Source organism: Arachis ipaensis, chromosome B7 (genome assembly GCF_059453495.1).
Source record: "Arachis ipaensis isolate K30076 ecotype BB chromosome B7, ASM5945349v1, whole genome shotgun sequence".
Classification (NCBI taxonomy): Eukaryota; Viridiplantae; Streptophyta; class Magnoliopsida; order Fabales; family Fabaceae; genus Arachis; species Arachis ipaensis.
Window position 1 is genome coordinate 78787231 of NC_142442.1, and position 16238 is coordinate 78803468.

Genomic DNA, 16238 nt, shown 5'->3' on the forward strand with positions numbered 1-16238 from the left:
CGTTCCGGATCTCAGGAATGGCCACCAATAATTCTAGCCTATACCATGAAGGTTCTAATCTTAGATTAGAAACCCAAGAGATACACATTCAAGCTTGTTTGCATGTAGAACGGAAGTGGTTGTCAGTCACGCGTTCATAGGTGAGAATGGTGATGAGTGTCACATAATCATCACATTCATCATGTTCTTGGGTATGAATGAATATCTTGGAGAAGAAATAGCTTGAGTTGAATAGAAAAATAATAGTACTTTGCATTAATTCATGAAGAACAGCAGAGCTCCACACCTTAATCTATGGTGTGTAAAAACTCCACTGTTAAAAATACATAAGAACAAGGTCTACGGATGGCCGTGAGGCCAGCCCCCAAACGTGAAAAGGTCTATGAAAGTCTGAAAATACAATAGCAAAAGGTCCTATTTATAGAAAACTAGTAGCCTAGGGTTACAGAAATAGGTAATTAATGCAGAAATCTTTTTCCAGGCCCACTTGGTGTGTGCTTGGGCTGAGCATTAAAGCTTCCATGTGTAGATACTTTTCTTGGAGTTAAACGCCAGCTTTTGTGTCAGTTTGGGCGTTTAACTCCAGCTTTTGTGCCAGTTTTGGTGTTAAACGCCAGAATTCTTGAGCTGACTTGGAACGCCTGTTTGGGCCATTAAATCTCGGAAACAGTATGGACTATTATATATTTCTGGAAAGCCCAGGATGTCTACTTTCCAACGCAATTGAGAGCGTGCCAATTGGGCTTCTGTAGCTCCAGAAAATTCACTTCGAGTGCAGGGAGGTCAGAATCCAACAGCATCTGCAGTCCTTTATCCACCTCTGAATCAGATTTTTGCTCAGGTCCCTCAATTTCAGCCAGAAAATACCTGAAATCACAGAAAAATACACAAACTCATAGTAAAGTCCAGAAATGTGATTTTTATTTAAAAACTAATAAAAACATAATAAAAACTAACTAAAACATACTAAAAACAATGCCAAAAAGCGTATAAATTATCTGCTCATCACAACACCAAACTTAAATTGTTGCTTGTCCCCAAGCAACTAAAAATCAAATAGGATAAAAAGAATAGAATATACAATGAATTCCAAAAACATCTATGAAGATCAGTATTAATTAGATGAGCGGGGCTTTTAGCTTTTTGCTTCTGAACAGTTTTGGCATCTCACTTTATCCTTTGAAGTTCAGAATGATTAGCATCTATAGGAACTCAGAATCTAGATAGTGTTATTGATTCTCCTAGTTAAGTATGTTGATTCTTGAACACAGCTACTTTATGAGTCTTGGCCGTGACCCTAAGCATTTTGTTTTCCAGTATTACCACTGGATACATAAATGCCACAGACACATAATTGGGTGAACCTTTTCAGATTGTGACTCAGCTTTGCTAGAGTCCCCAATTAGAGGTGTCCAGAGCTCTTAAGCACACTCTTTTTGCTTTTGTACCACGACTTTAACCGCTCAGTCTCAAGTTTTCACTTGACACCTTCACGCCACAAGCACATGGTTAGGGACAACTTGGTTTAGCTGCTTAGGCCAGGATTTTATTCCTGTGGGCCCTCCTATCCACTGATGCTCAAAGCCTTGGATCCTTTTTATTTTACCCTTGCCTTTTGGTTTAAAGGGCTATTGGCTTTTTCTGTTTGCTTTTTCTTTTTCTTTCTTTCTCTTTTTTTTTCGCATATATATATTTTTTTCTGCAAGCTCTTCACTGCTTTTTCTTGCTTCAAGAATCAATTTTATGATTTTTCAGATTATCAAATAATATTTCTCCTTTTCCATCATTCTTTCAAGAGCCAACAATTTTAACATTCATGAATCAAAAATATAAAAAATATGCACTGTTCAAGCATTCATTCAGAAAGACAAAAATATTGCCACCACATCAAAATAATTAAACTGTTTTAAAATTTGAAATTCATGCACTTCTTTTTCTTTTTCAATTAAAAACATTTTTCATTTAAGAAAGGTGATGGATTCATTTTCATTGCTTTAAGGCATAGACACTTAGACACTAGTGATCATGTAATAAAGACACAAACATAAATAAACATAAAGCATAAAAATTCGGAAAATAGAAAATAAAGAACAATGAATTTAAAAAACGGGTCCACCTTAGTGATGGCGGCTTGTTCTTCCTCTTGAAGATCTAATGGAGTGCTTGAGCTCCTCAATGTCTCTTCCTTGCCTTTGTTGCTCCTCTCTCATGACTCTTTGGTCTTCTCTAATTTCATGGAGGAGGATGGAATGCTCTTGGTGCTCCACCTTTAGTTGTCCCATGTTGGAACTTAATTCTCCTAGGGAGGTGTTGATTTGCTCCCAATAGTTTTGTGGAGGAAAATGCATCCCTTGAGGCATCTCAGGGATTTCATGGTGAGGAATTTCCTCATGTCCATGAGTAGGATCTCTTGTTTTCTCCATCCTTTTTTTAGTGATGGGCTTATCCTCTTCAATGAGGAGTCTTGGCCACAACTTTATAGAAGTGGTCTTGATGGACCTTTGAGATGAATCTCTCCATCTCCCATGACTCGAAGGTGGAAGCAATTGCCTTTCCTTTCCTCTTTCTAGAGGTTTCTCCGGCCTTAGGTGCCATAAATGGTTATGGAAAAACAAAAAGCAACGCTTTTACCACACCAAACTTAGAAGGTTTGCTCATCCTCGAGCAAAAGAAGAAAGAAGAGAGTAGAAAAAGAAGAAATAGAGGAGATGGATGGGGCTTAGTGTTTCGGCCAAGGGGGAGAAGTAGTGTGTATGTTGTGTGAAAATGAAGGAGTGAAGATGGGTGTATATAGGGGTGGAGAGAGGGTTAAGGTTCGGCCATTATGGGTGGGTTTGGGTGGGAAAGTGGTTTGAATTTGAATGGTGAGGTAGGTGGGGTTTTATGAAGGATGGATGTGAGTGGTGAAGAGAATGGTGGGATTTGATAGGTGAGGGGTTTTTGGGGAAGAGGTATTGAGGTGATTGGTGAATGGGTGAAGAAGAGAGAGAGAGAGGTGGGGTAGGTGGGGATCCTGTGGGATCCACAGATCCTGAGGTGTCAAGGATATCTCATCCCTGCACCAAGTGGTGTGCAAAAATGCCCCTTTCTGCCAATCGTGGCATTAAACGCCAGGCTGTTGCCCATTTCTGGTGTTTAACGCCAGCTTCTTGCTCATTCCTGGCGTTAAACACCCATTCTGCTACCCTTACTGGCGTTTAAACGCCAGTAAGTTTCTCCTCCAGGGTGTTCTATTTTTTAATACTGTTTTTCCTTCTGTTTTTGCTTTTTCAATTGTTTTTGTGACTTCACATGATCATCAACCTACAGAAAACATAAAATAACAATGGAGAATAAATAAAATTGGGTTGCCTCCCAATAAGCGCTTCTTTAATGTCAGTAGCTTGACAGTGGGCTCTCATGGAGCCTCACAGATACTCAGAGCATGATGATGGCCTCTCAACACCAAACTTAGAGTTTGGTTGTGGCCTCCCAACACCAAACTTAGAGTTTGAATGTGGGGATTTTGTTTGACTCTGTATTGAGAGAAGCTTTTCATGCTTCCTCTCCATGGTTACAGAAGGAGATCCTTGAGCTTTAAACACAATGGAGTCTTCATTCACTTGAATGATCAATTCTCCTCTATCAACATCAATCACGGCTTTTGCTGTGGCTAGGAAGGGTCTGACAAGGATGATGGATTCATCCATACACTTCCCAGTCTCTAGGATTATGAAATCAGCAGGGATGTAGTGGTCTTCAACCTTTACCAAGACATCCTCTACAAGTCCATAAGCCTGTTTCTTTGAATTGTCTGTCATCTCCAGTGAGATTTTTGCAGCTCGTACCTCAATGATCCCTAGCTTCTCCATTACAGAGAGAGGCATGAGGTTTATGCTTGACCCTAGGTCACACAGAGCCTTCTCAAAGGTCATGGTGCCTATGGCACAAAGTATTGAGAACTTTCCAGGATCTTGTCTCTTCAGAGGTAATCTCTGCCTAGTCAAGTCATCCAGTTCTTTGGTGAGCAAGGGGGGTTCATCCTCCCAAGTCTCATTACCAAATAACTTGGCATTTAGCTTCATGATTGCTCCAAGATACTTAGCAACTTGCTCTTCAGTAACATCTTCATCCTCTTCAGATGAAGAATACTCATCAGAGCTCATGAATGGCAGAAGTAAATTCAATGAAATCTCTATAGTCTCAATGTGAGCCTCAGATTCCCATGGTTCCTCATGAGAGAACTCTTTGGAGGTCAATGGACGTCCATTGAGGTATTCCTTAGTAGAAATCACTGCCTCTTCCTCCTCTCCAGGTTTGACCATGTGAGATGTGTTTATGGCCTTGCGCTCTCTCTTTGGATTCTCTTCTGTATTGCTTGGGAGAGTACTAGGAGGGAGTTCAGTAATTTTCTTACTCAGCTGACCCACTTGTGCCTCCAAATTTCTAATGGAGGACCTTGTTTCAGTCATGAAACTTTGAGTGGTTTTAATTAGATCAGAGACTATGGTTGCTAAGTCAGAGGGGCTCTGTTTAGAATTCTCTGTCTGTTGCTGAGAAGATGATGGAAAAGGCTTGCTATTGCTAAACCTGTTTCTTCCACCATTATTGTTATTAAAGCCTTGTTAAGGCCTCTGTTGGTCCTTCCATGAGAGATTTGGATGATTTCTCCATAAAGGATTGTAGGTGTTTCCATAGGATTCTCCCATGTAATTCACCTCTTCCATTGCAGGGTTCTCAAGGTCATAAGCTTCTTCTTCAGATGAAGCTTCTTTAGTACTGCCTGTTGCTGCTTGCATTCCAGACAGACTCTGAGAAATCATATTGACTTGTTGAGTCAATATTTTGTTCTAAGCCAGTATGGCATTCAGAGTATCAATCTCAAAAACTCCTTTCTTCTGATTTGTCCCATTATTCATAGGATTCCTTTCAGACGTGTACATGAATTGGTTATTTACAACCATTTCAATGAGTTCCTGAGCTTCTGCAGGCGTCTTCTTCAGATGAAGAGATCCTCCAGCAGAGCTATCCAATGACATCTTGGATAGTTCAGACAGACCATCATAGAAGATACCTATGATGCTCCATTCTGAAAGCATGTCAGAAGGACACCTTCTGATCAATTGCTTGTATCTTTCCCAAGCTTCATAGAGGGATTCACCTTCCTTCTGCCTGAAGGTTTGGACTTCCACTCTAAGCTTACTCAATTTTTGAGGTGGAAAGAATTTTGCCAAGAAGGCATCAACTAGCTTTTCCCAAGAGTTCAGGCTTTTTTAAGGTTGTGAGTCCAACCATGTCTTAGCTCTATCTCTTATAGCAAAGGGAAAAAGCATAAGCTTGTATACCTCGGGATCAACCCCATTAGTCTTGACAGTGTCACAGATTTGCAAGAATTCAGCTAAGAACTGATGAAGATCTTCCAATGGAAGTCCATGAAACTTGTAATTCTGTTGCATTAGAGAAACTAATTGAGGTTTAAGCTCAAAATTGTTTGCTCCAATGGCAGGGATAGAGATGCTTCTCCCATAGAAGTCAGGAGTAGGTGCAGTAAAGTCACCAAGCACCTTCCTTGCATTGTTGGTGTTTTCGGCTGCCATGGCTTCTTCTTGTTTGAAAAGCTCTGTTAGGTCCTGTACATAGAGTTGTACTTTAGCTTCTCTCAGCTTTCTCTTCAAGGTCCTTTCGGGTTCAGGATCAGCCTCAACCAGAATATCTTTGTCCTTACTCCTGCTCATATGAAAGAGAGAAGAAGAAAGTATGGAATCCTCTATGTCACAGTATGGAGATTCCTTGAGGTGTCAGAGGAAAAGAAGAATAGAAGGAGAAGGTAGATAGAAGAGAATTCAAACTTATCAAGAGGGATAGAGTTCGAATTGTTGATAGTGGAGGAGTGTTAGTCCTTAAATAGAAGGATGTGATAAGAGAGGAAGAATTTTCGAAATTAAAGTAAAAGATTTTGAAATAATTAAAAGAAATTTTGAAAATTTGGTAAAGGATTTTCGAAAATTAAGATTGGGAAAAAAATTAAGTGATTTTTGAAAATGATTTCAAAATTAGAAATCAAAAAGATATGATTGAAACTTAATTTTGAAAAAGATGTGATTGAAAAGATATGATTGAGAAGATATGATTGAAAATCAAATTAAAAGGAGAAAGTTTTAAAATTAAAGTTGATTACTTGACTAACAAGAAATTAGAAGATATGATTCTAGAATTAAAACTTTTGATCCTTTCTTAATAGGCAAGTAACAACTAGAAAATTTTGAATCAAATTATTAATTGTAGCAAGGATTTTCGAAAATAGTAATAAATAAAAAAATTGAAAAGAAATTGATTTTGAAAAGAAATTAATTCATGAATTGTACTGATCAAATGAGATTTATGCTCTTTTATGGTCTTCTTTATGCAAGAAAGAAGGGTAGATGATGCAAGTCATCAGGTGCGGCTTCATTGGCGATGGCGAGGCAGAACGGCGACCTAGGCTTCACAGATGGCGGATGAACGGCGCGGTTCCCTCCTCCTTTGCAACCTCCTCTCTCTCGCCTGAGTTCTGACCTGCAATGGTGTCGGCTTCACGGGCAGTAGTGGTAGCAAGGGCTTCTTTCACACCTGCGAGGATGACGGCGGCGAAGCGTGAGGCACGGCGGCGAGGCGTGACATGGTGGCGGCGCTGGCTTTCCCCTGGTGATGACAAGGACACGTAAACTGCCGCGGCGGCGCGACGCGGTGAGGGCGACGGCGGCGCTGTGAGCTCCCTTCCCTCTCCACGCCGGCGAACCTTCCTTTTTCCTTCTCCCTCAATCCGTTTCCTACTTCTGTTTCTTTCCTTTCATAGAAATGGAAAAGGAAACCGTGTTCTGCTGTTTGTGTTGCCAAAGGGGGTTGGGGTGGTGGCTGCTGGGTTACAAGGATTAGGGTTTCATTTTTGAAACTTAGGGTTAGGGACAATTTGGTAATTTTAACAAAATTAGGGTAATAGGGTTAGTTTTTTAATTTTAAATAAAAGTAGGGATAGTATAGTAATGAGAAATAGATTTTAATCCAACAATAATAGTGTATAAAAATACTATTTGTTCATCACTTTTACAAATTATTTTCAATAAAATGTCCAAATCAAGTAATTAGAAATAATATAATTAAATCCTTTATTTTTCCAAAATAGTAGTATCAATATTTTAAAATATTAATTATTTAGTCCAAATCATATAAAAATCCTTATTATTTCACAACTACCAACTTTACAATTTAAATATATAAAATAACTCAATAATTGTAAAATTAGATAAAATCTTAATTTAAATAGCCCAAACTCATTATTTTTGAATTTCTAGAACTTTAAGTTGTAAATAGAAATTACTCCATAATTATAGAGTTTGAATGAAAACCTTAATTTATTTCAGATCCAATTAATCAAAACTACCTTTAAATACCTTCAATAAGATAATTTATGAAATTAAAACTGTAAATAAATATATGGTCTGAGATTAGTTCAAAATAGGACTTTTCAAAAGTCTTGGGTCTTACAGGACTTCCCATATACTAACTGATATGGTGAAGTCCCAATGGGGGTTTTAAAAGTTGTTCTGTATGTCCACAGAGCGTCATCAAGCTTTCTGGCCCAATCCTTTCTAGAGGCACTTACTGTCCTCTCTAGGATTCGCTTTAGTTCTCTATTTGAGACTTCGGCTTGCCCATACGTTTGGGGATGATACGGTGTTGATACTTTATGGTGAACTCCGTAACGGCTTAAGACAAAATCCAGCTGTCTGTTGCAGAAATGAGTTCCTCCATCACTGATTAGTGTCCTAGGGACACCAAATCTGCTGAAGATGTTCTTTTGAAGGAACTTCATTACTACTTTGGTGTCATTGGTAGGTGTTGCTATTGCTTCAACCCATTTAGACACATAATCTACTGCCACAAGGATGTATGTATTTGAGTATGAAGGCGGAAATGGTCCCATGAAATCTATGCCCCATACGTCAAATAACTCAATCTCTAGTATTCCTTGTTGAGGCATGCTGTGACCATGAGGAAGGTTGCCAGCTCTTTGGAAACTATCGCAGTTACGGACAAACTCTCTAGAATCCTTAAAGAGAGTAGGCCAGTAAAAGCCACTTGGGAGCACCTTAGTGGTTGTCTGCTCACTTCCAAAGTATCCTCCATAGTCAGAGCTATGACAATGCCATAGAATTCTGTGTACCTTTTCTTCAGACACACAGCGTTGGATTATTCCATCCGAGCATCTCTTAAAGAGATATGGCTCATCCCATAGGTAATACTTTGCATCATACATGAGTTTCCAGGCTTGCTGCCTGGTAAACTCTTTGGGAATGAACCATATAGCCTTATAGTTTGCAATGTCTACAAACTAAGGTACTGTCCGGATGGCATAGAGTTGCTCATCTGGAAAGGATTTGGATATGTTAGTGGAGAGAGAAGAAGTCCCTGCTACTGGCTCAATCCAGGACAAGTGATCAGCTACCAGATTTTCTATCCCTTTTTCTGTCTCTAATTTCTATATCAAACTCTTACAGGAGTAACACTCATCTTATAAGTCTGGGTTTAGAATCCTGCTTAGTGAGTAGATATTTTAGAGCAGCGTGGTCAGTATAGATAATGACCTTAGATCCCACTAGGTAGGATCTGAACTTGTCAATGGAATAAACCACTGCAAGTAGCTCTTTTTCTATAGTAGTGTAGTTTTTCTGCGCATCATTTAATACATGACTAGCATAATAAATGACATGCAGAAGCTTGTCATGTCTCTGACCCAGGACTGCGCCTATTGCATGATCACTTGCATCACACATTTGCTCAAATGGCAAGTTCCAGTTAGGTGCAGAGATGATAGGAGCAGTGACAAGCTTGGCTTTCAGAGTTTCAAAGGCATGCAGGCACTCTTGGTCAAAGACGAATGGAACATAAATGGCCAAGAGATTACACAGGGGTTTGGCGATTTTAGAAAAATCTTTTATGAACCGCCTGTAGAATCCTGCGTGTCTTAGGAAACTTCTTATTTCCTTGACATTAGTAGGTGGAGGCAAGCATTCTATTACTTCCACCTTAGCTTGATCCACCTCTATCCCTTTATTTGAGATCCGATGCCCAAGAACAATGGCTCCAGTTACCATAAAATGGCATTTCTCCCAGTTTAGAACTAGGTTTGTTTCTTGTCATCTTTTCAGGACCAGGGTCAGATGATCAAGACAGGAGTCAAATGAGTCTCCATAAATAGAGAAGTCATCCATGAATACTTCAAGGAATTTCTCTACCATATCAGAGAAGATGGATAACATGCATCTCTGAAAGGTGGCAGGCACATTGCATAGACCAAATGGCATTCGTCTATAGGCGAACACGCCAGATGGGCATGTGAATACTGTCTTCTCTTGATCTTGTGGATCTACTGCTATTTGATTGTACGCAGAATATCCATCCAAAGAACAAAACTCGAAGACTCAAAGAACACAAGAACATAAAAAAAGAACACCAAACTTAAAATTTTTAGAAAACCAACACGAAATTTTCGAAAAATTAAAGAAAATAAACAAGAAGACACCAAACTTAAAGGCTTGACGCAAGATTTAACCAAAGAAAATATTTTTGAAAATATTTAGAAAGAAAGACTTAAAGGAACAACAATTACCAAGAACATAAGACAACGCTCTAACCAATTGAACACAAAAAATAAGATTTTTTTTGAAGAACCTTTTTAAAATTTTCGAAAAAATAGAGAAGGAAAAATAAAAATAAAAGACTCAACACAAGACTCAAACAAAGGACAAAGATTAAACAAAAAAAAAGAAAAATATTTTTGGAAATTTTTTTTTGAATTTTTCGAAAAATTGAAGAAGAAGAAAATAAAAATAAAATACTCAAATCAAAGTTATACTCTTGCAAAAATCAAAGACTCAACAAGAACATAAATTGAACAAAGAAAAGAAAAAAATTTAAAAGGTTTTTAATGATTTTTGAAAATTAGAGAAGAAGAAAACAAAAATAAAAGACTAAATTAAAATAAAATAAAATAAACTACCTGATCTAGGAAGCAAGACAATCCGTTAGTTTGTCCAAACTCAACAATCCCAGGCAACGGTACCAAAAACTTGGTGCATACGATCCCCACACTTTCGTACAGCAGTACCAGCAAGTGCACTGGGTCGTCTAAGTAATACCTGAGCGAGTCAGGATCGATCCCACGAGGATTGTGGTTTGAAGCAAGCTAAGGTTATCTTGCAGGTCTTAGTCATGAAGATCAGAAGGTTGTTTGAAGTAGTAAGAGTAATGTATGCCTTAAAATCATCAATAGGAATATGAGAAAAGGGTAGAATGTGTTGTTGGATACATAATTGAGTTAGGATTATGGGATTATGATAATAGGGTGCTAATACTTTAAAGATAGAGTTGAGGATTGGAGTTGCTTTGCCTTTCTGAATTAACTCCGGTATTACTGCTCTCTTTGCTTTTGAGTGATTTCTTCAATGGCAGGCTGTATATGATTGACACTGGTTTAAGCAGCTGCCAATAATCCTCCAGATCTGAAACCCAGGTTTAGTGCAGATCCATTCTGATTGAGGGTGAAGCTCGTACAGTTTATTCTCCTTAATGATCCTACTCAAAACGCCACAAACAAGGTCAGATCTTTCGGATCAGAGAATGTTGCACCTTGGGTTCTAGCCTCTATCACAGAGACCCTAATCTCCCCGAAAATTGGCTGAACTGATGTCTTGAGAAGTCCCCAACGAAGTCTTGGATTAGCCGTCTGAGAGATGTATAAACATAGCTGTTGGTTCGTCCTTGTCCGGTGAAAAGCACATTCTGAACCCAAGTAGACGCGGGTGTTTGTCAGGCACGTTCGTCTTAGTATGATGAACAGAGCTAATTTGTTAGATCATCCTATTCACCATGATGAAGTTCAAATATACATCTTAGAATTAATCAAACAAGGATCGAAGAGAAATAGTAATACTTTTATTAATTCATAGGACTCAGCAGGGCTCCTCCCCTCAACCTAGGACGTTTAAAAACTCATACTGATAAGAAAATACAATGGAATAAATGAAAATATGCTGAATGGTATGTGTGATATCTAATGATTATATAAAATACACTTTAACTACTAAACAGATGATTAGTAAGGGTAAAATAGTCTATTTAGTGCTAAAATCCACTTCTGAGGTCTACTTGGTGAGTGTTTGGGCTGAGCTTTGTTGAGATCCACATGCTATGAGGTCTCTGGGGCGTGAAACGCCAGCTAGGGGTCCTCTTTGGGCATTTGTACATTGGTCTCTACTCTTTGGGCGCTGGACGCCTGGAAGGGGGCAGGTAGCTGGCTCTGGACGCCTGGAAGGGGGCAGGTAACTGGCGCCTGGATGCCAGTTTTGGGCCTTCTAATCCGAAGCAAAGTATAAACTATTATATGTTGCTGGAAAGCTCTGGAAGTTAGCTTTCTATAGCTGTTAAGAGTGCTCCATTTGGACTTGTGTAACTCTAGAAAAGCTCTTCCGAATGCAGGTAGGTCAGATCTGGAAAGCATCTGTAGTGCTTTCTCTGTCTCTGAATCAGACTTCTGCTCTAGCTCCTCAATTTTAGCCAGAAATTACCTAAAATTGTCCAAAAACACAAAAACTCATAGTAGAATCTAAAAAAGTGAATTTAACACTAAAACCTATAAAAACTTAATAAAAACTACTAAAAACTATATAAAAGTGATGCCAACAAGTGTATAAATTATCCGCTCATCAGTCACCAAAATAAATTCACGTCAGAAGCGAGTTAGGCCTATCGGTTTCAAGGACATAAATCCTCGAAAAAGAAAAGAGGTAAATACTATTCCTGTTGAAAAAGACATAGTAAAGACATTTGTAGTTGTCCAAAATTCTGATAGAGTTTTGTCAGCAGAAAACGTCCAGGTACCTGAAAATTGTGAAAATGACGAGATCTCGATAAATTATGTCATTACAGGAGAAAACTGGGACCAAAAAGAATAATTGTCAATAAAATATTTTCATATAATGTGGATTTAAATATCATGCATGAAAGTAAGGATCTTGAGCTAAGAACAGTCGAAGAATGTCGACAAATAAATGATTGGCCAAAATGGGAAGAAGCTATGAAGGCTGAGTTAGACTCAGTTACAAAACGTAAAGTCTTTGGACCTGTAGTCCGTACACCAGAAGATGTAAAATCTGTTGGATACAGATCGGTATTTGTGAGAAAACAAAATGAGAAAAATAAAGTTGTACGCTACAAAGCTCGACTTGTGGCATAAGGTTTTTCACAAAGGTCTGGTATAGATTTTGAAGAAACATATTTCCCTATAGTGGATGCAATAATATTGCGTTATTTGGTCAGTTTATCTGCATACCATAAACTACATATGCATTTAATGGATGTGGTAACAGTCTACTTATATGGATCATTAGATCGTGATATCTATATGAAAGTCCTTGAAGGATTAAAGATATCTAAACCATCCAATGAATATTCACAGGGGTTATACTTAGTCAAATTGCAAAGATCTTTATATGGTCTAAAGCAATCTGGACGAATGTAGTTTAATCGTCTTACTGAGCATCTAGCCAAAAACGGATTCAAGAATGATGATATCTACCCATGTGTTTTCATAAAGAAATCTGCATCTGGATTCATTATAATTGCTGTGTACGTTGACGATTTAAATATCATTAGAACCCCTAAAGAGATTCCAATGTCTATAAAAACTCTAAAAGAAGAGTTTGAGATGAAAGATCTTAGAAAGACTAAATTTTGTCTCGGCCTGCAGATCGAGCATATAAAAAATGGGATCTTAATTCATCAAACAACATCCACAGAAAAGATCTTGAAGAGATTTTATATGGATAAGTCACATCCATTAAGTACCCTAATGATCGTAAGGTCTTTGGATGTGAAAAATGATCAATTCCATCCTAAAGAAGAAAATAAAGATATCCTTGGTCCTGAAGTACCATATCTTAGTGCCATTGGAGCGCTAATGTATCTTGCTAATAACACACGATCTGATATATCATTTGTTGTGAACTTACTAGCAAGGTATAGTTCCTCTCTAACCAGAAGACATTGGAATGTGATGCTTTATCAGTGGCTAAGAGAAGGGGGGGTTGAATCTTAGCCCCCATTTTTTGCTTATTAACGCTTGCTGGCCTTTGAATTAACTTCTGGAGACTTTTTGCTTTTTGTCTCGTACCTAGTCACGAGACTGTTTCTTTTTATCTCGTAACCAGGCAAGAGATATTTTTCAGTTTTATCTCTTATGCAGCATGATGAGCGGATAATTTATACGCTTTTTGGCATTATTTTTAGGTAGTTTTTAGTATGTTTTAGTTAGTTTTTATTATATTTTTATTAGTTTTTAAATAAAAATCACATTTCTGGACTTTACTATGAGTTTGTGTGTTTTTTTGGGATTTCAGGTATTTTCTGGCTAAAATTGAGGGACCTGATAAAAAATCTAATTCAGAGGCTGAAAAAGGACCGCAGATGCTGTTGGATTCTGACCTCCCTGCAGTCAAAGTGGATTTTCTAGAGCTACAGAAGCCCATTTGGCGCGCTCTCAATTGCTTTGAAAAGTAGACATCCTGGGCTTTCCAGAAATATATAATAGTCCATATTTTACTTGAGATTTGATGGCCTAAACCGGCGTTCCAAATCAGCATAAAAATTCTGGCGTCAAAACGCCAGAACTGGCATAAAAGATGGAGTTAAACGCCCAAACTGGCACCCAAGCTGGCGTTTAACTCCAAGAAACGTCTCTACATGTGAAAGCTTCAATGCTCAGCCCAAGCACACATCAAGTGGGCCCGGAAGTGGATTTCTGCATCATTTACTCATTTCTGTAAACCCTAGGTTACTAGTTCTCTATAAATAGGACCTTTTGCTATTGTATTTTCGTCTTATCTTTGATTAGTCTTATGCTATCTTAGACCTCTTTGGGGGCTGGCCATTCGGCCATGCCTAGACCTTTTGTTCTTATGTATTTTCAATGGTGGAGTTTCTACACACCATAGATTAAGATGTGGAGCTCTGCTGTTCCTCATGAATTAATGCAAAGTACTATTATTTTTTCTATTCAACTCAAGCCTATTTCTTCTCCAAGATATTCATTCGCACTCAAGAACATGATGAATGTGATGATTATGTGACACTCATCACCATTCTCACCTATGAACGCGTGCCTGACAACCACTTCCGTTTTACATGCAAACAAGCTTGAATGTGTATCTCTTGGGTTTCTAATCTAAGATTGGAACCTTCGTGGTATAGGCTAGAATTATTGGCAGCCATTCCTAAGATTCGGAAAGTCTAAACCTTGTCTGTGGTATTCCGAGTAAGATCTGGGAAGGGATGACTGTGATGAGCTTCAAACTCGCGAGTGTTGGGCGTAGTGACAAACGCAAAAGGATCAATGGATCCTATTCCAACATGATCGAGAATCGACAGATGATTAGCCGTGCGGTGACAGCACATTTGGACCATTTTCACTGAGAGGACGGGAGGTAGCCATTGACAACGGTGAAACCCAACATACAGCTTGCCATGGAAAGGAGTATAAATGATTGGATGAAGCCAATAGGAAAGCAAAAGTTCAGGAGGAACAAAGCATCTTCATGTGCTTATCTGAAATTCTCACCAATGAATTACATAAGTACCTTTATCTTATTTTATGTTTTATTCATCTTTTAATTATCAATTCTCCATAACCATTTGAATCTGCCTGATTGAGATTTACAAGATGACCATAGCTTGCTTCAAGCCGACAATCTCTGTGGGATCGACCCTTACTCACGTAAGGTTTATTACTTGGACGACCCAGTGCTCTTGCTGTTTAGTTGTGCGGAGTTGTGACAAAGAGTTGAGATTACAATTGTGCGTACCAAGTTTTTGGCACCATTGATGATCACAATTTCGTGCACCACAGCAGAAACAGAAATGGAGTAGAAGAGAGAGAGAGAATCACACCACGAAGTATCCTGGTTCAGCTGCCAAGTGCAATGCAGCCTACATCCAGTCTCCATCACCACAATGATGGAATTTCACTATAATCATCATGATTACATACACCAATTCTCCCTAGGAACTACCCTTCCTATCCGGGACAAGTCCAGAATCTATCCCTAATCCTGAACTTGACTTGGTCACCTACCAAGCTTTCAACTGCTAAGTGCTAACCCAAGTTGCAAGGGGATTCCCACAGAATCATGAAACACAACACAGATGTACAAAGGACCTCTAGGACATCTATGGCTTTTTCTTTTAATTTTATATACTCTGCCTTTTTCCGTTCTATGGCTTTTTCATACAAACCTCACTGTTTGTCTTTTTCCATGAGACTCAAGACAAACAAAACTAAACAGAAAAATTACAAAATGAAAAAATTGAAGGAGAAGAACTTCTGTTAGCTTGGGTAGCTATGAGAACTCTGTGCTTTTCACTCTTTTCTCCTTGCTTCAATCCCTGGCTGTTCTCCCATATTTATAGAAGGGGAAGCCTCCAAGATTGAAGCTGTTGAACCAAGCTAATCTTCTTCTTCTTCAAACAAAATCGGTTCGGCCAGAGAGAAAGGAGAGGAAACTGAATGCTTAAACCAACATGCAATTATCTTTGGGTCTTCCCTTCTCACCAAGCTTCATCAATCCGGGCCTTCCATCTTGACTTGCTCCCCAAGAAGGATTCCTAGCCCTTGATGAGTCCTTGATTGCTTGACAGCTTCTCCTGCTCTTATCTTCTACCTCATCCTCCACGTAGCTACAGTAGTTATCTCCTATAGTGGTTGAGCAAAAGTAGAGACGAGCCATGCTTCCAAGGGATCTTCTTCCTCTGATCGAAGTGGATTTCTTCCATTTTTGGTTATGGAAGGCTTGAGACTTCTTCACCACACTATACCTTTTGTGGCAAAGATCTCAGCCACATCATACTGTTGATTTTCTTTTTCTTACCGCTATCATCACTATGGCTTTATGCTTGAGCCTAGCTTCATCTACCTTCTTCTGATAGCTTGTGGTTTCTTCCATATTTCCTGTGAAGTGACCGAAAGTGATGAGAAAAAGGAGAGAAAAGAGAGAAAACTTTCAATGTAATTTGAACAAATGAATTAAATTGAATTACTTTCCTCTTCCCTTTTGCTTAGTAGCTTGTGTCATTAATGATGATAATCAAATCAATTGTCATTTCTCTCTCATGGTTCCAATGTAATTAAAGCAAGTTGAATAAATTTGAAATCCATCCAAAGAGAGAGT

The 16238-nt window shown here is 38.6% G+C and overlaps 1 non-coding gene across 1 annotated transcript; it reads left to right on the forward strand.

The window, feature by feature from the left end:
* The first annotated feature begins 5072 nt into the window (after positions 1 to 5072).
* On the forward strand, positions 5073 to 5180 carry LOC148553079 (small nucleolar RNA R71). Its single transcript, XR_015893963.1, has one exon. It is a non-coding gene; the product is annotated as a small nucleolar RNA R71 (small nucleolar RNA).
* Positions 5181 to 16238: the final 11058 nt, after the last annotated feature.